A 13,825-nucleotide genomic window follows, 5' to 3' on the forward strand; every position below is an offset into this window, starting at 1 on the left:
GTTTTCTAACCCTCACGGCATCGGCCACCCTAAAGCACCCGGGAGCCAGCAGCACCCCCTCCCTTTGCCCAAATCCAGGTGTGCGGTGGCCCCAGGCTGAGGCCCCTGGGGGGGAGTCCAGGCTTCCTTGGGAGAGGGTGTGAGCAGGACAGGCTAGTGCTGATGGCTTCCTGATGCCAGATAAATACCATTTTGAAGCCACCACTGTATTTCTCGAGCACAAACAGTACAGTAAAGCCGAGACATTTATATGCAATTGGCAGACATTTATCCTGTGACAACATTCTATTCCAATGACTTTTCTAGTGCCACCAATGATTAATGATGTAAATTCTGTCACTTGGGATGATAGATGCAGGGCAGCTAAGGGGCCTCGCATAGATTACCCAAACCCCGGCTTCCCATTGGCTCCCAGGACAAAAGTGGCCTGTGCTTCAGTCAAGCGTAAATGTAAAGTTCTTTTAGATTAAAAAAGCAGTCTTCCCGTCCAGAGGCGGCCGGTTCAGGACTGGGGGAAAGGCTCCTCTTCCTCAAACATGTTTTCTCTCTTCGGCATCAGGGCCGCTCCATGAGCTCCAGTCAAGAACTGCATAATTCTTTGCAAAGAGGAGCTGGGAAGGCCTTCGCCACAGCAGGGAAGTTAGAGACAGGCGAGCAGGGCCCAGGGGCTCAGGGGGTCTGGGCCCCCAGGTGCTGGGTCTGACGCAGCCCCACCAGCCTAGGTCCCAGGCAGACCGAGCTCCTCCCTCCTTCTCTGCTGCGGTCCTGCTGGTCCAATTGGTCCAGTGACCCGCGTCTTCTCCCAGAGCCCCAGGGTCTCTGAGGTCCTGCCACTGTCCTGCACCAAAGAGGGCGTGCAAACGTCCCCCTTGAGAAGGCCTCGCTGCTACTGCTTGGCGGTTCTGCCTCTGTCTCCCCTTAAATGCTGTGTCTCTGGGGGGCTCCCTGAGGCTCTCCTTCCCTCTCAGTCCACTGTGCCCCTTGGGGGTTTCTATCTACTCCCCGGGCTGTAGCTGCTGCTGACTCCCGAAGCTGTATTTCCCAGGCCCTCCTTGATTCTGAGCTTTACACTCACAGATCCTACTGCCCGCGGGTGTCTCCTAGGGGCCTCCAACTGCAGGCTTCCGTACACCCCGGGGTCCCACATGGCAGTGAACGCGACCTCCTCCAGCCCAGCGGGCCAAGACAGAAGCCCTGGAGCTGTGCTGGCTCCCCTCCGGCCCTCACCCTCCAGGTCGGACTGATGAGCAAGTCCTACAGATTCCTCTCCTTAACAATGTCTCGAATCTGTCACTTCTCTCCCACTCTGGCCCAGTTGTCACTGAGATTAATGACAGCAAGTTCAGGGTCTCTGAACAGTTTTCCTCACGTACGGTCTTGCCACCCCGGCCTTTCCTCCGAGCAACAGAAATCACATCAGCCGCCCGACCTGGGCCCCCCCAGTGTCTCCCCAGGCTCGTGACACACGCTGGCCACCGCCGTCTGGGCTCCGCTCCGCCTGGGGCGGAGACAGCTCCAGCACCCCGACCTCCGCCTCGCTCCACGCTGCACACTCTCTGGACTTCGGGCGGTTTCTTGGACACGCCGTGCTCTCTCTGGATGCCACATCTTCACGGGGCAACTCCCCCTGCCTGGAACAATTCCCTCTCCCCCGCCCCCTTCACCTGCGACCTCCTGCTCAGCCCCCAGGTCTCAGCTCAGCCATCACTCACTCAGAGAAACCATCCCTGACCCACCCACCAGACCACACGGGCTTTGCTGTGGGCTCCAGGAGTGGCCTGTGATCCTGTCCTCCTACCCCCTGACACACCGCCCCCTCCCCACGGGGTGAGCTCAGGGTCCTCGTCGGTCCTGGCCATCAGCACTCGGCCCTAGCACTTCACACGGTGTTAGCGCAGAATAAGCGTCCGATACAGGGTTGCTCAGCGGGGACACCGAGTAGGGAACTTCTCTGCATGTTGGGCATCTTCCCTCCCACCCCCCCTTGAATGCAAAGTCCTTGAGGCCCAGAACTCTGCCAAGTTCATTTCTGGACCCCTGGGGAGCCCGTCACAGGTCTTGCACAGAGTAGGTGTTCAGAACATGTTTATGGAGAAACCAGCAGAGAAGAAAGAAAAAGACCTCATATAAAAAGCCCAGGGAACCTAGAAAATCAGTGGCCTCATTCATAAGGCAAAGGCTTAAAAGTTTAAAGAAGGAGAGAGGATGGATGTGCAGTGCGCAGCGAACATGCGGGCCTGTCAATCAAGCTGTTGTAAATGCCACGGGGACAGTGGCTTGGTTTCCCTGCAGAAACGCGGAAAGCAGCTGTAATTCAGAGGTAAGGCGGGCCTTACAGGAACTCATGGGTCTGGATTCCTGGCACTGCTAGCTCAATCTGGCCAGCTCTCTCAGCGTCCTTTCTTGGAAAACAGATGCGCTTTCTACTTTGTGATGCCTGGGAAAGGCCTGGCTCTGTGCTGACAGGTGGGGGAGCCCCAGCCAGGGAGACACCCGGAGATTTCTGCTGCCCTGGGGATTCCCACCCGGTGGCAGGAGAAAGCACAGAGGACGAACGCAGAGACACTGTGTACCCCGGCCCCCTTCTCGACCCCTTCCCACGCAGCGTGGTCACCTCCGAGGCAGCTGGGCCTGGGAACAGGAGGGCGTTCACAGGACGTGCCCTGGAGACTTGGGGGCTCCACTGCCCACACCCAGCGTGAGGGACCCACCAGAGAGCAACCGGCCACAGACCGGGGTGGGGAGGGGGGCATCGGTCCCACGCCGGAGTCTGGGAGTGGCATGATGCTGGGACCGGACTCTCGCTTGTAAGGTGGAGGGTCACCCCGCCCCCAGACCCCGACCTCAGAGAAAGGCTTGGTCAGAAGCAGGGCTGCCTGCTCGCTTTCTCAGCGACCGTGAACATCACTGACTCTATTCTCCTCCCCAGACCAGCGTCTCCCACCATGCCAGTGGCCACAGCTGCTGGAGGGGGAGGCCAGAGGCCCACAGCTGCCTCTGGCTCATTCACCACGTGGGCCCTCACGCCCTCCACGGCACACCATCTCCTCTCGCCCCCGGGCTCTGCCCATGGACCTTCCCCCAGCAAAGAAAGACCACCTCCTCCAGCCCTCCCTCTCCATCCAGGCTGCGCTGGGCTCCCCCATCTTGAAAAGCAAGGTTCACTCAGCTCTATTCTCCCCATCCCCCCTCCTCTGGCCACTCCTCACCTTCTTGTGAAACTTCTCAAACTGCAGTCGCACCGACACCTCCAAATCAGGAGGCTGGGCAGGAAAAGAACTCAGGAGCAAGTCCCCAAGAGGACCAGACAAAGAAATCATGAGATGCAGAAATTCTGAGACCTTCGAGAACTGCTACATTTCTTAGTTGAGTGAATGCACATACCCCGCTACAAAAATTATCTTCCAAGTTTGGATTTTAGGTTCCTGGAGTAAAAGGAGTGAAAAATCTAATTTTTGAAACCTTCATAAATATGTGCATTTTTTTGGATAAAACTACCTAAATGAATCCACTTTTGCCTGACAAAGTAGAGGAATCCAAAGCTCCTGAATTTTAAAAGCTTCCATTAAGGTATCTTTTCTTTTTTCAAAAAATAGTGAATTGAAAAATAAATCAGAAGGCTTAATTAAGCCCAAGGCCAATAGGAGACAGCCAGGACGAGGCTCCCTGACAAGTCCAGCAAGCCCAAGCAGGGTTGTGTCTCCTGCTTTTCTTATTTCTGAAGCAGCTCCAGCCAAAGGCGTGCCTTTGAATCGTACAGAATTAGAATTCTGCTGTTTTTTTTTTCCCAGGCAGTACAGTATGTCTTCATTGGTGCTACAGCAGGCTCGTAAATTAAGATAAAAAGCTGGTGAGCATGTGGGCGCCGGCGCGGCAGGGAGCTGCGCGGGGTCGCCATGGCAGAGCTGCAGCAGCTCCGGGTGCAGGAGGCGGTGGACTCTGTGGTGAAGAGTGTGGAGAGAGAACATCCGGAAGATGCAGGGCCTCACGTTCCGGTGCAGCACCGCTGCTGTGAGGACAGCCAGGCGCCCACGCAGCAAGTGCACCAGTGCATTGAGCGCTGCCGTGCACCTCTGGCTCAAGCCCAGGCCCTGGGGACCTGCGAGTTGGAGAAGTTCCAGGACCGCCTGGCCCGGTGCACTATACACTGCAACGACAAAGCCAGAGATTCAACGGATGCGGGGAGTAAAGAGCTTCAGGTGAAGCGGCGGCTGGAGAGTTGCATGACCACGTGTGTGGATGACCACGTGAACCTCACCCCAACCAAGACCAAGAAGATGAAGGAGTCTCTCTCGTCCACTGGGAAGGAGCTGTCTGCTATTGGCCATCGGGGCTGAAGGCAGGAATCTATTTAAAAAGAGGAACGGGGATTTGGGTTTTCTAAGGAAAGTTTATGAATGAGGAAATTAAGGACGGCAGCAAGTTTAAGGCCTATGTCACTTGCCTCTGGTTCTTTGTGTGTGAATCCTAGAAAGTGAAAAAAACTGGTGCTAAAATTTGGGTCAGAGATAGCACAGGAGAGTTTTTGTAAGCCTGAATTTCAAGTGGCCAGGGCTTATCCTGGCAACAGGGAGTCTCCCTTGTACCAAACCAGAGCCCTCCAAAGTACCAGATTCTCTTAGTACACAGATACCAACAGGCTGGCAGGTTCATCTGACCTGCTTATGATCTGGTGGAGTGTGAGGAGAGCTGTTTCTATTCGTTGCCAACCTCCCGTTTACCAGAAGGATCACTACAACATGTTCCACAAACCGGAAATAAAACAAAATCCATGAGGTCACTAATTTAGAAGGGGAAAGGGGACTTCTGGGGATTTGTTTTGCTTGGTTTTGTTTCATATACAAGGACATGAAGTTACTTTAAGATGTAGAGTTGGGAGAGGTAGTTTGGATAAAAACTTTGAAAGGGTCCTTGCGGATATTCATTTCTGGCCGTCAAAATGTGCATGTGCATTTCTTAAAATTCTCACACATGACACCTTTCAGCCTGGAGACCCTGAAAAAATATAAGAAGCACTATCACACTGGTAGGGGAAGAAAACCTCCCCTCTAACTGACAGCCATGATGAGCCCTGAGGCTGTCTGCAGCAGAGTCAGCGGAGTGACAAGACAATCTTGAAGTGACACTCACCCTTGAAGGGAAAGGGGATTTTGACTGTGCTGTATGCTAGTATTCAGGAATGAACAGCGAAAGAGGAATTGTTAGCTGCTTAATTAAGAGAGTTATGAAGTACTGGCTTTGGAAAAATCTGGTTTCCATAAAACAAAATAGAATGAAAGCCTAAACCCAGTATTGCTTACTTTGCCCCCTGTAATAACAGAGCTCTGTTGAAACAATCCCTTGGCAACACGAAGGTCAAAGGAGAAAAAGTCAGCAACTCAGGGGCGAGCTGTGACTCCTTTAGAGCAAAAAACAGGACAGCCCCCCGTTACCAAATACCACTTGTGTGACATGCGTAGTTCTTGCCCCAGTTCAGGCATCTTATAGTTTTATTAAGGACCTTGTTGCGTTTTTACCAACTTATTACTTGATAATATAGCCTGTTTGCTGTTTCAAGACTGTGATACATTTTCCTAGTGGTTTGGTTTTAAAAATAAATAAGACTTCATTTTTCTTCAAAAACAAAAGCTGGTGGGATGGAGACAAGAATGTGTTCCTGAGGAGGGGCGAGAAAGCAGCAGAACACTGGCCCCAGAAGTGGTGGTTCCTGGCACCTCCCTGGCTAACAGGGGCTCCCCGTTTCCTCAGACCTGCTGAACTAAAAGCCCCGACTTCCGCAAGCCAGGCCGAAGCGGGCTGCATCTCAAAGAGGGAAAGGTCTGTGACCCAACCATGCACCTGTGCCACCCTCCCTATGGGTCTGCCTAGGACCAGGCGCTGAGAAGAGACAGACAGCACCCCATGTGGCCTACAACTAGTACCACTGGCCAGAGGCCACAATAAATGGCCATGGATGGCCACTAGCTAGGCCATCCTAGCTAGTAGCTCTGTGTGTGAATTGCTCTGCCTTAATTCAAGGGCACATTCATTTACTTGAGAACTCAGTACCTGTTAAATATATCAGGTGCTGTCCTAACACCAGAGACACAAGAGTGAAAAAGCCCTGCCTTCTTGCAACCTACATTCAACTGGGGGAGGAAGGCAGCAACCAGAATCCCTCAGAAATAACCAATTGTGATTATGCTCAGCACCCCCAAAGGCAGTTTAGACCATTTGACACAGACCCTTGCCCTAGTGCAGGGTCTTTCCCCCTCTCAAGATGCTGACACGAACCCTGTGCTCCAGACAAAATGGACTATTCATTTGCCTCCAAATCCATCCTTGCCTGCTCCCATGCCTGCATTTGTGCTATTCCTTCCCCTAGGAAGGGCCCCTTCTTTACCTCTCAAACATCCTACTCTGCCTTCAGAACCGAAATCCATGCCACCTCCTCTGCGAGTCTCTCCTGGTCCCCTCCCCACACCTCCCTCCTCTGCACGTTCCTCAGCTTGGTCTCCAGCATGGAGCGCAGAGCCCGGCACAGCACAGTTTGAGGGGCTCACACAGAAATGCTCATTCATAAAGCAACTTAAAAACACTCAGGAAGAGAAAGAACAGCATTCAGGGTAGGAAACAGTTAGTGGAAGCTTCCAGGAAGAAGCTGACCTGAGTCTCTGCTGGAAGAAGCTAAATGGGGTGAGGGAGGAGCAAGGAACTCTAGGCAGGGGCCAGCACCTGGCCAAAAATTCCCGGGGATCAAGCAGGGTGCCGGCCACCAGGAGCAGAATGCCTCCCTTGCCATGATGGCACTGTGCCGGGGAGGGCACCCCAACAAGGATGGGGGTGTGGGGAACCCCAAAGGCAAGTGGCTCTGGGGGGACCCGCAGGCTCCCCAGCAGAGCACTGAGCAACCTGATGGAGCCGGTGTCCAGCTGTGTGGGACTCACAGGTGGGGGTGTAGGGGACTCAACCTCCCCAAGCATCTGAGCCAGAGGATGTGGCGGCCAGAGCAAAGATGAGGGCTCCGATCTAGAGGCCAGGGGGAGAAACTGGCCCCAGAAGTCCAACCCCTCCTCCATGGCCTCTGTCCCCAGGAACGTTCACACATAGAGAAGGAAGGATGGCACTTAGGTCCTTTCAGAGAGGGGGAACTGAAGCATAGATAACGTGACTCACTCAGGGTCATGGCTCATTGACGGCAACCTGGGTAGGTCACACCTGTAGCTGGACGGGGGCGCTGGGGAAAGCAGCCCAGCGCTGGCGTTACGGGGTGTGGGCTGGGTTCAAATCCTGCCTCTGACCTACCAGCGGGGTACCTTTGGGCAGGCCACTTAACCTCACGGAGCCCAAGCTGCCTTCCCTGCAAAGTGGGCACAGAAACGCCTCCCCTGCTGCCTGACCGGGTAGTGGGGAGGATTCTGTGACCCATGCATGGCGACTGGCAGTGGCCTGGCTCAGCCCAGAGTGGCTACAACAAAGTATCCCCTGCGCACTGGGGTCTAGTCTTCTGCTGAGAGGGAGACAGTGGGGACCACAAGGGAGCTGGGAGGTGTCAGCCAGGGGGACAGGTGCTGGGAGGACCGACCAAAGGGACCCCCCCAGGTAGGGCACCCCCTGCAGAGGGAGAGCGCCTCAACCCAGCCGGTCACCAAGTGGAAATTACGAACTTCTCCACTGCGGCAGCAGAAATACCAAGGTTATTTTGAAAAGTATAAGAAATGTTAATTCCCTGGGGCTCTTTATGTAAAGATAGACTAGAATCAAGAGGATCGAGTGGCTCCCAGGAAACTGACAGGAAGAGAGATGCACTTTAATATTTCATTAGTGTCCCATTAGCAAGATAACACACATTTTCACACTTGCTGACTTCTTGGGAATAATGTCTTATTCAGAAACAAACGGGGACACCACCGCCGCTTACCCCGCTGGCCTGCGAAGCATCCTGAAGCAGCCAATCGGAAAGGACTTGACCTTCAGGGTTATGGCTACCCAAGCCAATGAACTCAAGAGTGTGTGACTTCCTGGGAGGCTCCTAAAAGACCTGCTAATCCAGATGAAACCCAAGCAACTGAGGTGGAAAAGTAAGGAGGCAAAGCCTTTCTTACGCTTCTCAAACCAGGCTCGCACTGCTCACCCCTCCAGGCCACCCACCAGCTGAGGGATCCTAACACCTGGCCATCACCTCTCGCCCTACAGCTACAGCTACAGCTACAGCTACAGTGGAGGGCAGGGGAGGGGAGGCAAGGGGACAGGGATTCAGGAAGACGAGGGGTGGGGTGTCCTTAGCTACCATTGTGCAAATCACTGTCACTTTCACTTGCTCAGCAAATATGTACCAGGCACCTAGCGTGTGCCAGGAATAAGCTTGAGGCTGGGCACAGGGCAGGAAGCACACAGCAGGCACGGAAGCAGAGAGAAGTAATGAAGTTTGTGGGTTGACGTTTCACAGCAGACCCAAGAGGCAAGCTCGGTGTTCCCATTTTTCAGATGATGAAAATAGCTCAGGGAAGTTAACTGCCCTCCGCAGCTCAAGCCACAGACTCGGCTACCTGTCCTTGCAGCCGGAGGCAGGGATGCGGTAAAGGGAGGGGCCTGGCAAGAGGGCTCTGGGTCCTGGACCTGCTCTGCCCTTGGGCAGGGGGGCCACCTGCCCCCCGTTGGTCTACCTTTCGGGGTATTTAGAGATGACAAAACACATGCAAAGACTCTGCAGATGAGCTTTGTTTCCAGGCTTTCAAGTGTGTCACTAAGGTCCTATTTTCTGGATGGACGATAATTGCCAGCAGGTGGGACAATCGCTCAGCCCCTCCTCCCCGTCACCCATGAGGGCACGAGATGCCAAAGAAAATGAGCACAGGCAGGGCCCTCTCAGCTCAAAGGAGCCACCTTCATTCATGCGGCCTCCTGGGCGCCCAAACGCCCTCCAGGGACCGCCTTATAGACTGCACTTCCTGATCCTGAGCAAAAGTCATCATCTGCGTCCGAGAAGCAGAGGGCATCTGGCCTCCAGGGACACCCTCCCCATTTCCCTCTAATTTGGTCTATTAATTTAAAGCAAAGGAAGCTGCCAGGAGTGGTGGGCACAGGGGATGGCTGTGAGGATGTAATTAACGCAGCTGCTCCAAACGCAAGGTGATGCCTCATCACCTCATTAGCAGGTGTACAGCAATTTAGGATGACAACCTGGAGGACGGCAATGGGGACACGCAGCCCCCTTTCAGGTCCGTGCCTCGCCCGCCACTTCAGTTTCCTGGCTGTCGAGCAATGACAAACAAAGCTCTCCCAGTAGAAGGCTCCCAGCTGCCGGAAGCCCAGCAAGAGGCGCTGGCGCCGGAAGGGCTGGCGGCCTGGGGACCAGGCCCAAAGCACCCCGGACCCAGCAACCACAGGGTCCCATGCAGAGACCTGCTAGGGGACAGGCGAGCACAGCTCCAGCTTTTAAATACTTCCCCATTGAAGAGTCAGCGTGGGTTCCTGACCCTGTTCGCTGCGCTCTGCAAATACAGAAGACAAAGATGGACCATGAGAACGTGGTGGCCTTCCCAAATCGTGACCTGCTGGAGGGACACAAGGTAAGCAGAGAGCTGTTTCCAAACATCACATCAAGTCATTTGAGCATTTTCCCTTCAAGAAACAAGACCAGCTAACCTATAAGGGAAAAGAATCTGAAAAAGGATAGATACATAGATAGATGGATATATAACTGAATCACTGTGCTATACACCTGAAACACGCTGTAAATCAACTATACTTCAATTTAAAAATAAATAAATAGGGAGGGAGACGCAAGAGGGAGGAGATATGGGGATATATGTATATGTATAGCTGATTCACTTTGTTATAAAGCAGAAACTAACACACCATTGTAAAACAATTATACACCAATAAAGATGTGACAAATAAATAAAGTGGGGGGAAATATAAATAAATAAATAAGAAACTGAATAATGAAAAAAAAAAAAGAAAAGAAACAAGACCAGCATTTCTCCCCACTTCCAAAAAAAAAAAAAAAAACATATATATATATATATATATATATATATATATATATATATATATATATATATATATATCTCTAACTGGCTTCATCTTGTAAGCCTCAAATACAGCAGAAACATTTCAGTAGAGAGAGTTAACCCTGCAAAGTTATGCTGCAGCCTGGCTCAAAAGAGACACACGGGTAGTTTTGGGCCACCCAGGTGACTCTACCCACGCAGAAGCTGGAAGATAACTGGGGAAAAAAGCAGAAAAAAGGTTACCATATGGGTGTGTTGAGATGACAACCCTTCTCTTCTTTCCCAGCAGGTCACCTAGGTAAAGCCCTTGGCGGCTTTGGAATCACCTGGATTGTGAACTTTAATGATGACCCAGCAGAAGAAGATACACAAAGTGTCCCTTCGATCCCTGAGCAGCCACCTGGGCCCAAAAAAGGTAACACTTCTTCAGCACATCTGCTCCACAAGAGCAGTGAGGGGGTGTGCCCGGACCCCAAGGCCCAGTCACGATACAGATAAAGCCAAGAGCAGAAAAGGGATGGCTGCAGACCCCACGATGGCGCATCGTGAAAGGCCCACTGACTCGGGGACCGGTGAGCGGGACGAGATTGGCTGCTCAGAGCTCGAAACAGGCTGGGCCGCCCTCAGGGTGAAGAGTAGAGCAGATGCAGGAAATCTTCCTTGGCGTTAGGGTAACACGGGAGGGAGGAAACCCAAAAGCCGCCATCCCCTCTGAGAGCTGAGCCCGAAAGAACCAGACCTGGAGAGCTCACTTAGGGGAGGTTTCCACAAGTCTTTTCGTGCACACGGATTAATTTCACCCGGGTCACACTCACGATCTGAGGTCAGCCCAAGGAGGCAGGTGGGTGCACCCACGCCTCACCTGTCACAGGGCTGCCTCTGGTGGGCCACCCCACCTGCTGCGCTTAGACCCACATTACAAACAAACAGCTCCACAGCCGCACCAGCTCCTAGGAAGACTAGAGCCTTCTCTACCCCCGCGTTCTCTCCCCCTCGCACACAACCGCAGCTCTGCCAGGTATAGCTCAGTCCTCAGCTGTGTCGGCCCAGGGGTCTGCTCGAGGGCCCCACCTCAGGGTGGAGACCCCGTTCACCTGGGAACTGCGCCCCTGTTGGAGAGGCCCCGGGGCCCAGCAGCCCCAAGGCGGGCCCTTTCTGGCTATGAATTTCCAGATGATGGCTGTTCCTGACCCACCCCAAGGGGCCAGCAGCATTTCTATGATTTTTGCTTAGAAAGAAGAGTTAGTCGTATTTCTCTTCCAAATGCAGCTGGTACAGGGAGGCAAAACTGACCTCTCACACGTATTTTGCATTAATTCAGAAATACTCTATCCAAATAAAGAATATGAGGTGACTTTACTTCATGCACCCTTTCATCTAAATTATTAAAAGCCCACATATAATACTTCGGACGACCAAAGCAGACAAATTTTTTCTCTTAAGGCAAGGAAATCCTCATTTTCCTGGAGAGCAAAAGAGAACGTGCAAGTCAGCCTGCTTAATCCTACCTGGCTCCATTGAAAAAACAGAAGAGGGATTATGACGTAAAATGACCAGGATGCTTGTGGTTATTACTGTACTTCACCATGTTATTCTTTGATTCGATGCCTTTTAATTAAATTTAAATTGATCGAGCAGTTTCAGCAATGATTTCTCAATACTCATGTGTGATTCTGAAGATGCTAGAATCTGGCTAAATTAATACTTCACGCTCACCTGCCAATAACAACTCCTGGTGAAAAATTGCACATTCAGGAGCCTGGCAAAGACTGTCCCACTAAGCAGTGCTGGGAGGACGAAGCAAGGAGCATCTCAGGGCAGATTCCCAGCTATCTGTAGAGTCTGGTCTCACAACATCGCACACAATGCCTCGTGAATAGTATTTTTACGAAAGTCGAATCAAAGCGTATTTTTAAAAATTTTATGTCCACCTTCCCAACTCCACTCCAAGAAAATAAAATGGATGCAGACTTTGGTTCACAACTATGAACTCGGACTGTGCCAAACCCGGAGAAGGGTGACAGGACCAGTGTCCTAAGAGGCTTGAATTTATGGGGAGAATCAGGAGGTGAGCAAGTTGCCAATTTGCTGACACAAAAACCTTTTCTTGGGGAAAACGCACTGAACTTTCAATCTGCTTCTTGAATACTCTAGCTTAGCATCTGCAGTGAGCAGCAAAGAGTGTCCTGTGTGCCAGGAAACAGATAAGCTGTGGGTAAAAGGGCTGCATGGTGGGAGCAAGACAGAGCCCCAGGACTTCCCTGGCGGTGCAGTGGTTAGGAATCCACCTGCCAGTGCAGGCAACACGGGTTTGAGCTCTGGTCCGGGAAGATCCCACACGCCGCAGAGCCCGTGCGCCACAACTACTGAGCTTGCACTCTAGAGCCCGCGAGCCACAACTACTGAAGCCTGCGAGCCACAACTACTGGGTCCACACGCCACAACCACTGAGTCCGTGCACTGCAACTACTGAGCCCACGCACCACAACCGCTGAAGCCCATGAGCCTAGAGCCCGTGCTCCACAACAAGAGAAGCCACCGCAATGAGAAGCCCGCGCACGGCAACGAAGAGTAGCCCCCGCTCGCTGCAACTAGAGAAAGCCCGCGTACAGCAACGAAGACCCAACGCAGCCAAAAATTAATTAATTACTTAAAATTTAAAAAAAAAAGACAAAAGCCCCGGCCATCCACCTGCGCGGCATGGAGAGCGGCTGGGAGTCCTCCATAGATGCCAGGCACCCACTCTGCCAGGCTCAGGAGGCCAGGGGCCACAGTGGAGGTGGGGCATTAAAAACCCCTTCCTGTGCCTTATCTCCAGGGAGGCGGATAAGACACAAGGAGGCGGTGCGTGTCAGGCAGCTGAGGCGCCGTGAAGAAAACCAGCAGACACACAGGGTGAGAGGTGCTCTTCGATGGGGAGACAAGGGGAGCCGCGTGAACGGGGCATCTGAGCAGAGCTGAGGGGAGGAGGCGTGGTGAGAACTGCCTGGGGCTCCAGGCAGAAGGAACACAAGTACGCAGCCATCAAGAACCCAGCAGCTGAAGCCAGACCACCCGAGGCCCGGAGGTCACGGGCGGGCTCTAGATTTCACCACAAGCGTGATGGGATCTCAGCTGGGCTTCCGAAGGACCGCGCTGGCTTCTGTTTGGGGGCAGGCGCAGAGGGCAGGCAGGCAGGCTGGCTCTCTCGCTCAGAAGTCACGGCCACAGTCTCTGGCCGCCGGGATGGCTGCCCGTCCTCCCTGTCGGGCTGGCCCAGTACCCGCTGCTCCCTCCCCCAGAGCCTTCGGTGTCTCGCAGGGAAGGGACCGGCAACCCAGGGAACCATGCCAGCTCACTACCTGGCAAGAGTCACATGAGCCCCGGGAGGTGCCCCAGCTCCGGAAGGTCACCGAGCGGCAGTTTGGACAAAGCCCAGGACTCCTGCCTGGCCTTCATTCGAAGCTCACCCCACGGCAGGCCTCGCCCGAGTTCCTGAATTAAGCTGCAGCGTCCCACTCTCGCCCTTCAAAACTTCTGCGCCCCTCCCACGAACCCAGGGACCAAGGGAGGCGGGCAGCCAGGAGGAGGAGGGTGCAGCAGCTGAGGCTGCCAGTTGGTTTGTCCTGTCTCTTCCCAGCGAGCGTTCCCAGAGGTCAGGGACTGTGTCCCCTCCTGCGTCCCAGGGCCCAGATGTCTGGCAACTCAGCAAATAGTGAACGTTGACGCTGCTGCTCGGGCCAGGACAGCCCGTGACTCTTACTGTTTCACCAACTCAAGGACACAGTGGAAACCACACACTGGATTTTTAAAAAGCAAACAAACTGCAAAGCAATTAGAACAGGCGAATC

The 13,825-nt window shown here is 53.3% G+C and overlaps 1 protein-coding gene and 1 pseudogene across 17 annotated transcripts in view; one reads left to right on the forward strand and one right to left on the reverse strand.

Moving 5' to 3' along the window:
- CAMTA1 (calmodulin binding transcription activator 1) overlaps positions 1-13,825 on the reverse strand; it is an 899,438-nt gene that overhangs the window by 751,137 nt on the left and 134,476 nt on the right. The gene's annotated exons all lie outside the window — the stretch shown is intronic.
- Positions 1,985-10,015, forward strand: LOC309640671 (protein FAM136A pseudogene; annotated as a pseudogene). The gene has a single exon. The product of its transcript is annotated as a protein FAM136A pseudogene (transcript).

This window comes from Balaenoptera physalus (assembly GCF_965194825.1).
Source record: "Balaenoptera physalus genome assembly, chromosome: 1".
In the NCBI taxonomy this organism is placed as follows: Eukaryota; Metazoa; Chordata; class Mammalia; order Artiodactyla; family Balaenopteridae; genus Balaenoptera; species Balaenoptera physalus.